The 8,157-nt window shown below is 41.5% G+C and overlaps 1 long non-coding RNA gene across 1 annotated transcript; it reads right to left on the minus strand.

Annotated features, from left to right (window-relative positions):
• Positions 1-290: 290 nt before the first annotated feature.
• On the minus strand, positions 291-4,131 carry LOC123568381 (uncharacterized). Its single transcript, XR_006691702.3, has 3 exons — positions 3,967-4,131; positions 2,467-2,522; positions 291-1,859 (listed from the first exon to the last, which is right to left on the minus strand). It is a non-coding gene; the product is annotated as an uncharacterized lncRNA (long non-coding RNA).
• Between the last annotated feature and the right edge of the window lie 4,026 nt (positions 4,132-8,157).

The raw sequence follows: 8,157 nt of genomic DNA on the forward strand, positions 1-8,157 counted from the left end.
CTCTATCTCCTGACCTCGTGATCCCCCCGCCTCGGCCTCCCAAAGTGCTGGGATTACAGGCATGAGCCACTGTGCCTGGCCTCTTTTTAAAACTTAAAAAAAAAAAAAAAAATTCCTTTCAGAAGGCTTATCCTGCACATTGGTAAACACTAGAAAACATTGCTGTTACCTCAGGAGGATGAACTTGAAAGGGGACAACAAGAATTATTCACTTTTTCTTTATACAACTTTGTTTACTTTCTTAAAATGGGCCCATATTCAGCAATTAAAAATATTACAAAATAAATTCAGTCACAAAGAATCTAAAGTGTTTTATTTGAATGTATGCAAACCCTTGATGTGTTACATTTTGTTGTAAATGTACACACTATAAGTACCTTTATAAATATACACACAAATACACATATAGATACATTAGTATTTATAAAGAACTGCAGACACTGCCTCCCCCACAGTAAACCCAGTACATTATAAATTAAAAACCAAATATGTGTGCCATCATTTAACCAAACAAATGATTTGCATTAAACCTGTAAGCGAAGGGAAATTCTGAGTTACGAGTGAAGATACAATGCTTAGCCAAGTGCGGAGAGTAGTCCACTGTTGATGGATACCTTCTGATGTTTTCTTTGTTCTCATTTGAGAAACTGGAATGAGTTAATGTCAAGGAGCATGCTGAGGTTTAACTCATTCCATAGCTCCAGAGTGACACAGGCGTGATTTAAGGCCAGTGAGCCTGCCGAGGTTTCAGTTCGTAGTGGAAGATGTCTGTCTTTGATTGATTACATAGAACCAGGGGTTCTCAACACCTATTGTGACTGACCCAGGGCTGAATGCATCCAGGCAGTTGGTTTGCTGCATTCCTGTAATTTTTCTGGTTCTAGTCAAAGCCCTTGGATGTGAGTAGCTAGTGGATTGATCGGGACTGTTTGATGGGTCCTGGACTCTGCAACTACTCCCACGGCTCCAAAGGGTCTGGGCTATTTCTGGGTCAGACCAGAGCACCTCAAACCTTGAGACAGACTGTAGGGTCTGGACCCTGACTAGGGCTTTGGGCACCTCTAGGACTGGAGGTGGGCTCTAAGCTAAGACTGTTAGGAGTGGCTGGCGGGGCCAACTAGGAGTACTCACAACCGGGATGGACAGACGCAGAATCCTCCACAGACTCCTGCCCAGCACGGAGGACGGGCTGCATCTGCCCTGACCTCAGCTTGGTGGGTTCAGCCAGCCCTGAACCAGCTTTGGTTTTGGCACAGTAGTTGGTGACAATGCTGCTCTTCCAATTAAGACTTTCCTTAAAGGCAACTAAAAAACAGAAGAGAGTTACATTTGCAATATGTTTTTGCAAATGTATTTTTCTGAGCTTAGGGCTTTGTAGCTGCATTTTTTTGTTATTAGAAAAAAAAAACTTGCTAAATCATAAACAAAACTCTATTAAGTGGTTACGTTGGTGGTTGGAAATAGTGCTGTTGCTAAATAAAAAATAAGTGTAATTTGCTTTCATTGGAATGCGAAATTCCACAGAGGCTTGTGAAAAAAGTGCAGGGGCTTCTTTTGTGTTCTTAGGCATGAATTCAAAGAATTCAATTGTTCATGGATCAATAATGCTACAACTATGATAACTTCTGAGAGAATTCATCCTGCCGTGGTTTTTTAAGTTTGAGGGAAAATATTTTCATGAGGCCTACTTTGATGGGGCAAATTAAGTGTGGATTCATGACTGCTCAGGGAGGGGTAGTTTGGGAACTTTTCCAGTGAATCCTTTCCGAGTGATGAGGCAAGTCCAGCCCCTGGGACCACACGCTCACATCCTTCCGGCTATTTTAGATGCGAAGGGAAGTCCCAGAGCACCTCCTGTCCTGAGACAACGGGTTAGGGTGGGGACAAGTTAGACATTGTATTATAAAGTGAAAGTACCAGAAGCCCTCCCACCCATGTCCCAGGCCTAAAATCTAACTTGCTTGGCTTATTTAGCTTCAATACGTCCCCTGAATTGGTGCCCTTTTAGGCCTTGGCTTTCCCAAAGGGGTAGAAATTTATTTATAATTACAGCATGACAAAATCGGCCATACTGGAAATGAATTTTATGCACATTTAGTATAAAAGGTACTTTAACATTTCAGTTTCGTTCTCATTTTATTTTAGTTCTTCAGAGACATAGCCTGACCAAAATACTGATTGCAGTATTTAGAAATGGCCTGGGCCCTTTTCTTTCTGATTAAGAACAGGCGTGCTCATGGTTGAGGCACCAGCTCTCTTAAAAGCTGTGTTTAGCCATTGCGATGGCTCACACTTGTAATCCCAGCACTTTGGGAGGCTGAGGCAGGAGGATTGCTTGGGTTCAGGCGTTCAAGACCAGCCTGGGCTGAACATAGCAAGACCCTGTCTCTACTAAAAATAATCCCCCCCCCGACCCCTGCCAAAACATAGCCAGGCATTGTGATACAGGCCTGTAGTTCCACTTACTCAGGAGGTAAAGGCAGGAGGATTGCTTGAGCCCAGGAGTTCAAAAGTGCAGTGAGCTATGAAAACAAAACAACAAAATCCCAAAACCTTATGTATCAGATAGCATAGCAGAGATTCAACAAATATTTATTAGATAAAGGAAAAAAGGATCAAGGATTGATTCAGTTCTATTTCACAGTATTTATCAAGTGCCTTGCACATACAGGAAGAAAGGGCACAAACTTGTGCCCCCAAATCTGGCCATTTTCAACCTCAAACTTGGTATGTCATCCAACCAATGAAGAAATGATCGCCCCTGCCAACATCTTATTGAGCATAACGTTAGTGTGAACTTCTTCTGTATATTCTGTAATAGAGTCAATATACCTATGTCAAGGTTTCTCAACCTGGGTACCACTGACATTCTGGGCCAGGTAATTCTTTGTTGTGGGGACTGGCCTATGCACTGTAGGATACTTAGCAGCAGGCTCCCTGGCCTCTATCCACTAGGCACGACCCTCCTCCACCCCAATCAGTGGTGAGAACCAAAAATGTTTCTAGACATTGCCAAATGTCGTTTGGGGGACAATCACCCTCAGTTGGAAATCAGTGGTTTATTTAAAATAATACTACATGATTATGCCACTTTAAGCGATACTAAAATTTAAAAAAACCTAATAATCTGGGGTCTTTTCTTGTTTTGTGAAGGTGTTCTATAATATTCTAGCCCAAGGAACACACACAGAATGGACTTTCCTCTGAGAAGTAAGGGTTTTGTTTATGGGAAAAATAACTGTTATTTGGGCGTGGAGATTTATAGTTAAAAAAAGTTTTATAAAAAATTTAACTTATTTGGAACAATAATAGAAAAAAACCCCCCAGAGATCCAAGTGGTCATGATCATCACCTTGATGAACTCCTCTAACATTAAAAAAGTAAAATTAGCCAGGCATGGTGGCTCACACCTGTAATCCCAGCACTTAGGGAGGCCGAGGCAGTCGAGCCCAGGAGTTCAAGACCTATCTGAGCAATATGGTGAAACCCTATGTCTACCAAACATAAAAATGAAAAAATTGGCCAGTCATGGTGGCCCACGCCTGTGGTCCCAGCTACACAGGAGGCTGAGGCAGGAGGATTGCTTGAGCCCAGGAGGTCAAGGCTACAGTGAGCTATGTTTGCATCACTGCACTCCAGCCTAGGCAACAGAGCAAGACCCTGTCAAAAAAAAAAAAAAAAAAAAAAAAAAAAAAAAAAAAAATTAGCATGGGAAACAAATGTCTGCTTCCTTCTGCTTCAGTCCCCAGAGTTAAATGTGGAAGTACAATATTTTTCGTTTCAGAAAAAAAAGTTTACAGTAAGGAAAGTTGAAGCTTTCTTTGGAGAAAATTGGAACAGACATAAATGTGAACCTGAAGTGGAGACAGGGTGATGACTTGAGGCTAATGCCAATTCCGAGCAAATCAGAAAGGAAGCCTGGGACATGGCTTTCCTTAAAAGAGTGGGAGACTATTTCTTACTTACCTACTCCCCAGGTAGGGATAGTCTTCCTTTTCCCATGGTGCGCAGGCTGCATATTTTGGAAATATCGCTGTTTTTAGCTTAAATCTGGTAGTTTTAACTCAGCAAGTTTGCTGAGACTGGCTTTCTGGCAGAGAGTGCCGTCCCCATCTTTGTTAAGGTTGACCTGCTGCGGTGCTGCCAGGGACTCATTTACTGCCTTTTTTCCTCGGTACACAGGGCACCCACTCTTTCACTCCATTACCATGTTGTTCTGGCAAGAACAATTAAGGCTTTGTCACGCTCTGAGTCTCCCCAGCCTGGTTGTGAATGGACACAGGCTTCTAGTGAAAGGGCACCCATCGCTATGTCCCTGTCCTCTCCTTAAAAGGTGCCTGTGGATTTCAGCAGCTTTCCTTAATGAATCGGCTTTTCAGAAAAGTTCTAAATTTGTTTGATGTCCTGAAGCACTTGAGGCTCTTGATCTAAAAGTAGACATTATGAAGAATTTCTTAGTGTTCTCTAAGCATGCTTTCCATCCAGTGAATGAATCTCTTTATGTGTTCTAGCCACTAGCACCCTAAAGTTCAGAGACATACAAGTAAAAAGGGCCATTTGTATGAGGAAAAAATATTTGAGAGCAACAGGATTTTTTGATTCTTTGTGAACTTTTATGACATTTCCCCTTTTAACATATTGCTATTTCTTCATTCACTTATTCATGCAGTCACTGGCACAAATTAACCAACAACTGTGTGTAAGACACTTTGTTAGGCACCGTGTGAGATGCAGGGCTAACTGGGAGGGAGTGTGTTAGAGTGTGGCTAAGGATGTGACTTCAGGAATCCTCAGATTTGTCAGCTTGGCCTCTTCTGGGCTATGAGCAAGTCACTCTACCTCTCCCAGGCTCATATTTCACATCTGAAAAATCAGAGGAATAATAGTATTTACTGTAGAGGGTTATTGCAAGAATTAATTGAGATACATTGGCAAAGCACATACCACCAAGCATCTTGTAATTTCTCATTTCGTGTTTTAGTCCGGTTTGTGCTGCTGTAACAATACCAAAGACTGGGTAATTTATAAAAAAATGAAATATATTTGGCTCACAGTTCTAGAAGCTGAGAAGTCCAAGATGGAGGGGTTGCACCTGGGAAGGGCCTTCTTGCTGTGTCATCCCATGTCAGAGGGCAGACGGCCAAGAGAGTGTGCAACAGAGAGAGTGTGAAGGGGGCCTACCTTGTCCTTTTATCAGAAACTCCTGAAATAACAGCATTGATCCATTCATGCAGGCAGAGCCCTCATGGCCTACTCACCTCTGAGAGGTCCCACCTCTTAATAGTGTTACAATGGCAATTCAGTTTCCAACACATGCTTCTGGAGGACACAGTCAAACCATGGCAATGTAGTTTGTTTGTTTGTTTGTTTGTTTTTTTAAGCACCTAATAGACTAAAATGAAAAAATATATTTATGCAAATAATTATATATGGTAGAGAACAATAAATGCTATGAGAAGTAAAAAGGAGAGTATATTACACAGAATTAGTAGCACTAACTACTATAGCAAACAAGTCCCAAATTTGTGAGTTAGCATGATAGGGATGGCTTTCTAGGGTACCACTCCTCCAGATGACTCAGAGGTCCTATCTCCTTCTGTCCTTTGGCTTTCTAGAGCTTCATTCACTTCAAGGCAAAACTAGGAAAAAACAGTTTGAGTAAAATACGGTATGGAATGATTTGTAGCTAAGCCTGTATATGAGTTGCTTATTAATCTGTTAGTTATCTGTTTACAACAGGTATTAACACGATTTAGATGGGCTGAGGAATTTGATAGCAGCTTAACTGGATGGTTCTCGCTCTGGGTCTCTCATGAGACTGCAATCAAAGTTTGCCCATGCTGTGGTCATCTGAAGGCTTGAATGAGATGGGAAGATTCTCTTCCAAGAGGACTTTCTCATGGCTATTGGCAGAAGGTCTCAGTTCTTTGTTGGCTGTTGGCAGGATGCCTTAGTTCCTTGCCATGTGGACCTCTCCACTGGGCTGATTGAGTGTCCTTACAACATGGCCATAGGCTTCCCCCAGAGCCAGTCACCTCATCTGAGAAAGAGTGAGGGGAGAGAGGAGAGAGAGAACACATAAAGCAGAAGCTTAACGGCTTTTATGATCTAGCCTCAGAAGTCATATACTGCCACCTCCACCATATTTGTTCATTAGAAGAGAATCACTGTGCAAAAGAAGGGGAATCGAGTTCCACTTCTTGAAAGAAGTAGCATCAAAGAATTTGTGAACATATTTTCAAACCACTATAGTCTAGAAATGACGAATATCACTTCTGTTTGCATTCTGTTGGCATAAATCCGCCACATGGTCCAATTAAGTGAATGTGAAATGTGGTTTATTTGTGAGCACAGGAAGGAGAGGAGAATGGAATATGGGGTGGAAAACATCTGTGTTTATTAGCATATGGAGAGTCTAGCTAGTAGATGCAAAGGAGGAGGTTAAGGAAGACTGAAGGGAAGAAGTGATATTTTGAATATAGGTAAGATTTGAAGAGGTGGAGATACTGGAGAGGATATTTCAAATGGAAAAATAAAAGGGCATGGAGGCAGGAAATGATGGCTGTAGCATGGGTGAAATGAAGTAGGTAAAGATCAGGTTGGAAAGGCATGCTGGGACCATCAGAAACTATAAAACTGGAGTCTTTCGATTAGTTGCAATGTTTCATAATTACTACTTCATTATTTATCTTGCTTTACAGGGCATATCTATAATGGCCACATTACCAATGATTTTCATAAGTAAACATGTTACTGCACTGGCTCAGTTTTACTGTTCTCAATTTCCGTTGACTATTTACTCTTAGAGCTCTTTGGACATTGATAACAATATAGTGATTTAGAATATTGTGTGGTATTGAGTACCCAAACGGTACTGATATTTAGAGGGATGGCTAAAAGAGAAAGGAAATTAGAATGTTTGTTGTCTTTCATTGTTCAGATTTCTATAGCAGGAAATTTGTGCTTTGTAATCAGACTGACTTTATTAAGTTCGCTTCAGCCACTTATTATGGAGTAAGCTACTTAACCTCTCTGGGCCTCAGCTTCCTCATTATAAAAATGAAGCTGCTAATACTTACTGTGAACATATTTCAGGGAGAAAATGAGATGGCATGAAACCACCTAGGATATGGTGCAAGCACCGAAAAAAAAAAAAAAAAAAAAAGCCAGTGATCTCTCTGTTCATTCTCTTCCTGCACTGTGGCACAGGACCACTATTATAGTCTTGGCTCCTTTTCTCAAGGTTTCATCTGGAAGGAAGACAAGAACACCCACTGAAAAATTATGGGAAAAAGTCTGATGGTTTACAATCAAGTGTTAAATCAGATGGAATTCTGAAATGGGCCCATTATGGAAAATGGCCCATTTCCATATAGGCCAAATGCCAAAGCCTCCAAGGGGCAGATGGCACAGGAGCGAAAGGATGAGGAAGGCTGAATAGGTTCATAAAATCATAGACTTCGGGGTTGGAAAAGTCTTTGAAGAACAGCATAGCAAGTAGTTGAAAGGATGGGGATTGAAATTACGCAAAGCCAGGTTCTAATCCTTTCTTTGTTCCTCGCTGGCTATATACTTTTGGGCAATTTATTTCTCTCAGTCTCAGTTTCCTCATCTGAAAAATGGGGACAGTAATGTTCCCTGTAATGGGTATTAAGAAGATGTGAGAAAACATAGGTAAACTACTTAGGGCAATGTACAAAGTAAGCCTTAGTTAACAGTAGCCTTTATGATTTGTGGAGCCTTTTTATGGTGAGTAAAGAAACAGGCCTAGAGAGTTGTAACGACTTCCCTAGCGTCATTTTACGGGGTCAGTTAGGAATTGGAATAGAACCTCAGATTAGAACCAGCATGAACAAAGGCATAGAGGTTGGTAGCATCATATCACGTGGGTATGGAACAGAGATGGCAGGGGAAGGTTTGGGCAGAGAACGATGGGGCAGGACTAGGCCTTGAAAGCAGGAAAGCAGCTTGAGCTTGATGAGGGAAAGAGGGAAATGTGATCTCAAATTCCTGGGCAGAGAGATGTTTCTTGCAAGCGTATTCTGAGACTTCACTGCAAAGAGATGAATGATATAATGAATACAATAGACTTTGACTCAGAAATAGGAATACAGTCATTCAGCCACAAAACCCAGTGGAGAAGGACCTACTAAAAGG

Source organism: Macaca fascicularis, chromosome 13 (genome assembly GCF_037993035.2).
Source record: "Macaca fascicularis isolate 582-1 chromosome 13, T2T-MFA8v1.1".
Lineage (NCBI taxonomy): Eukaryota > Metazoa > Chordata > Mammalia > Primates > Cercopithecidae > Macaca > Macaca fascicularis.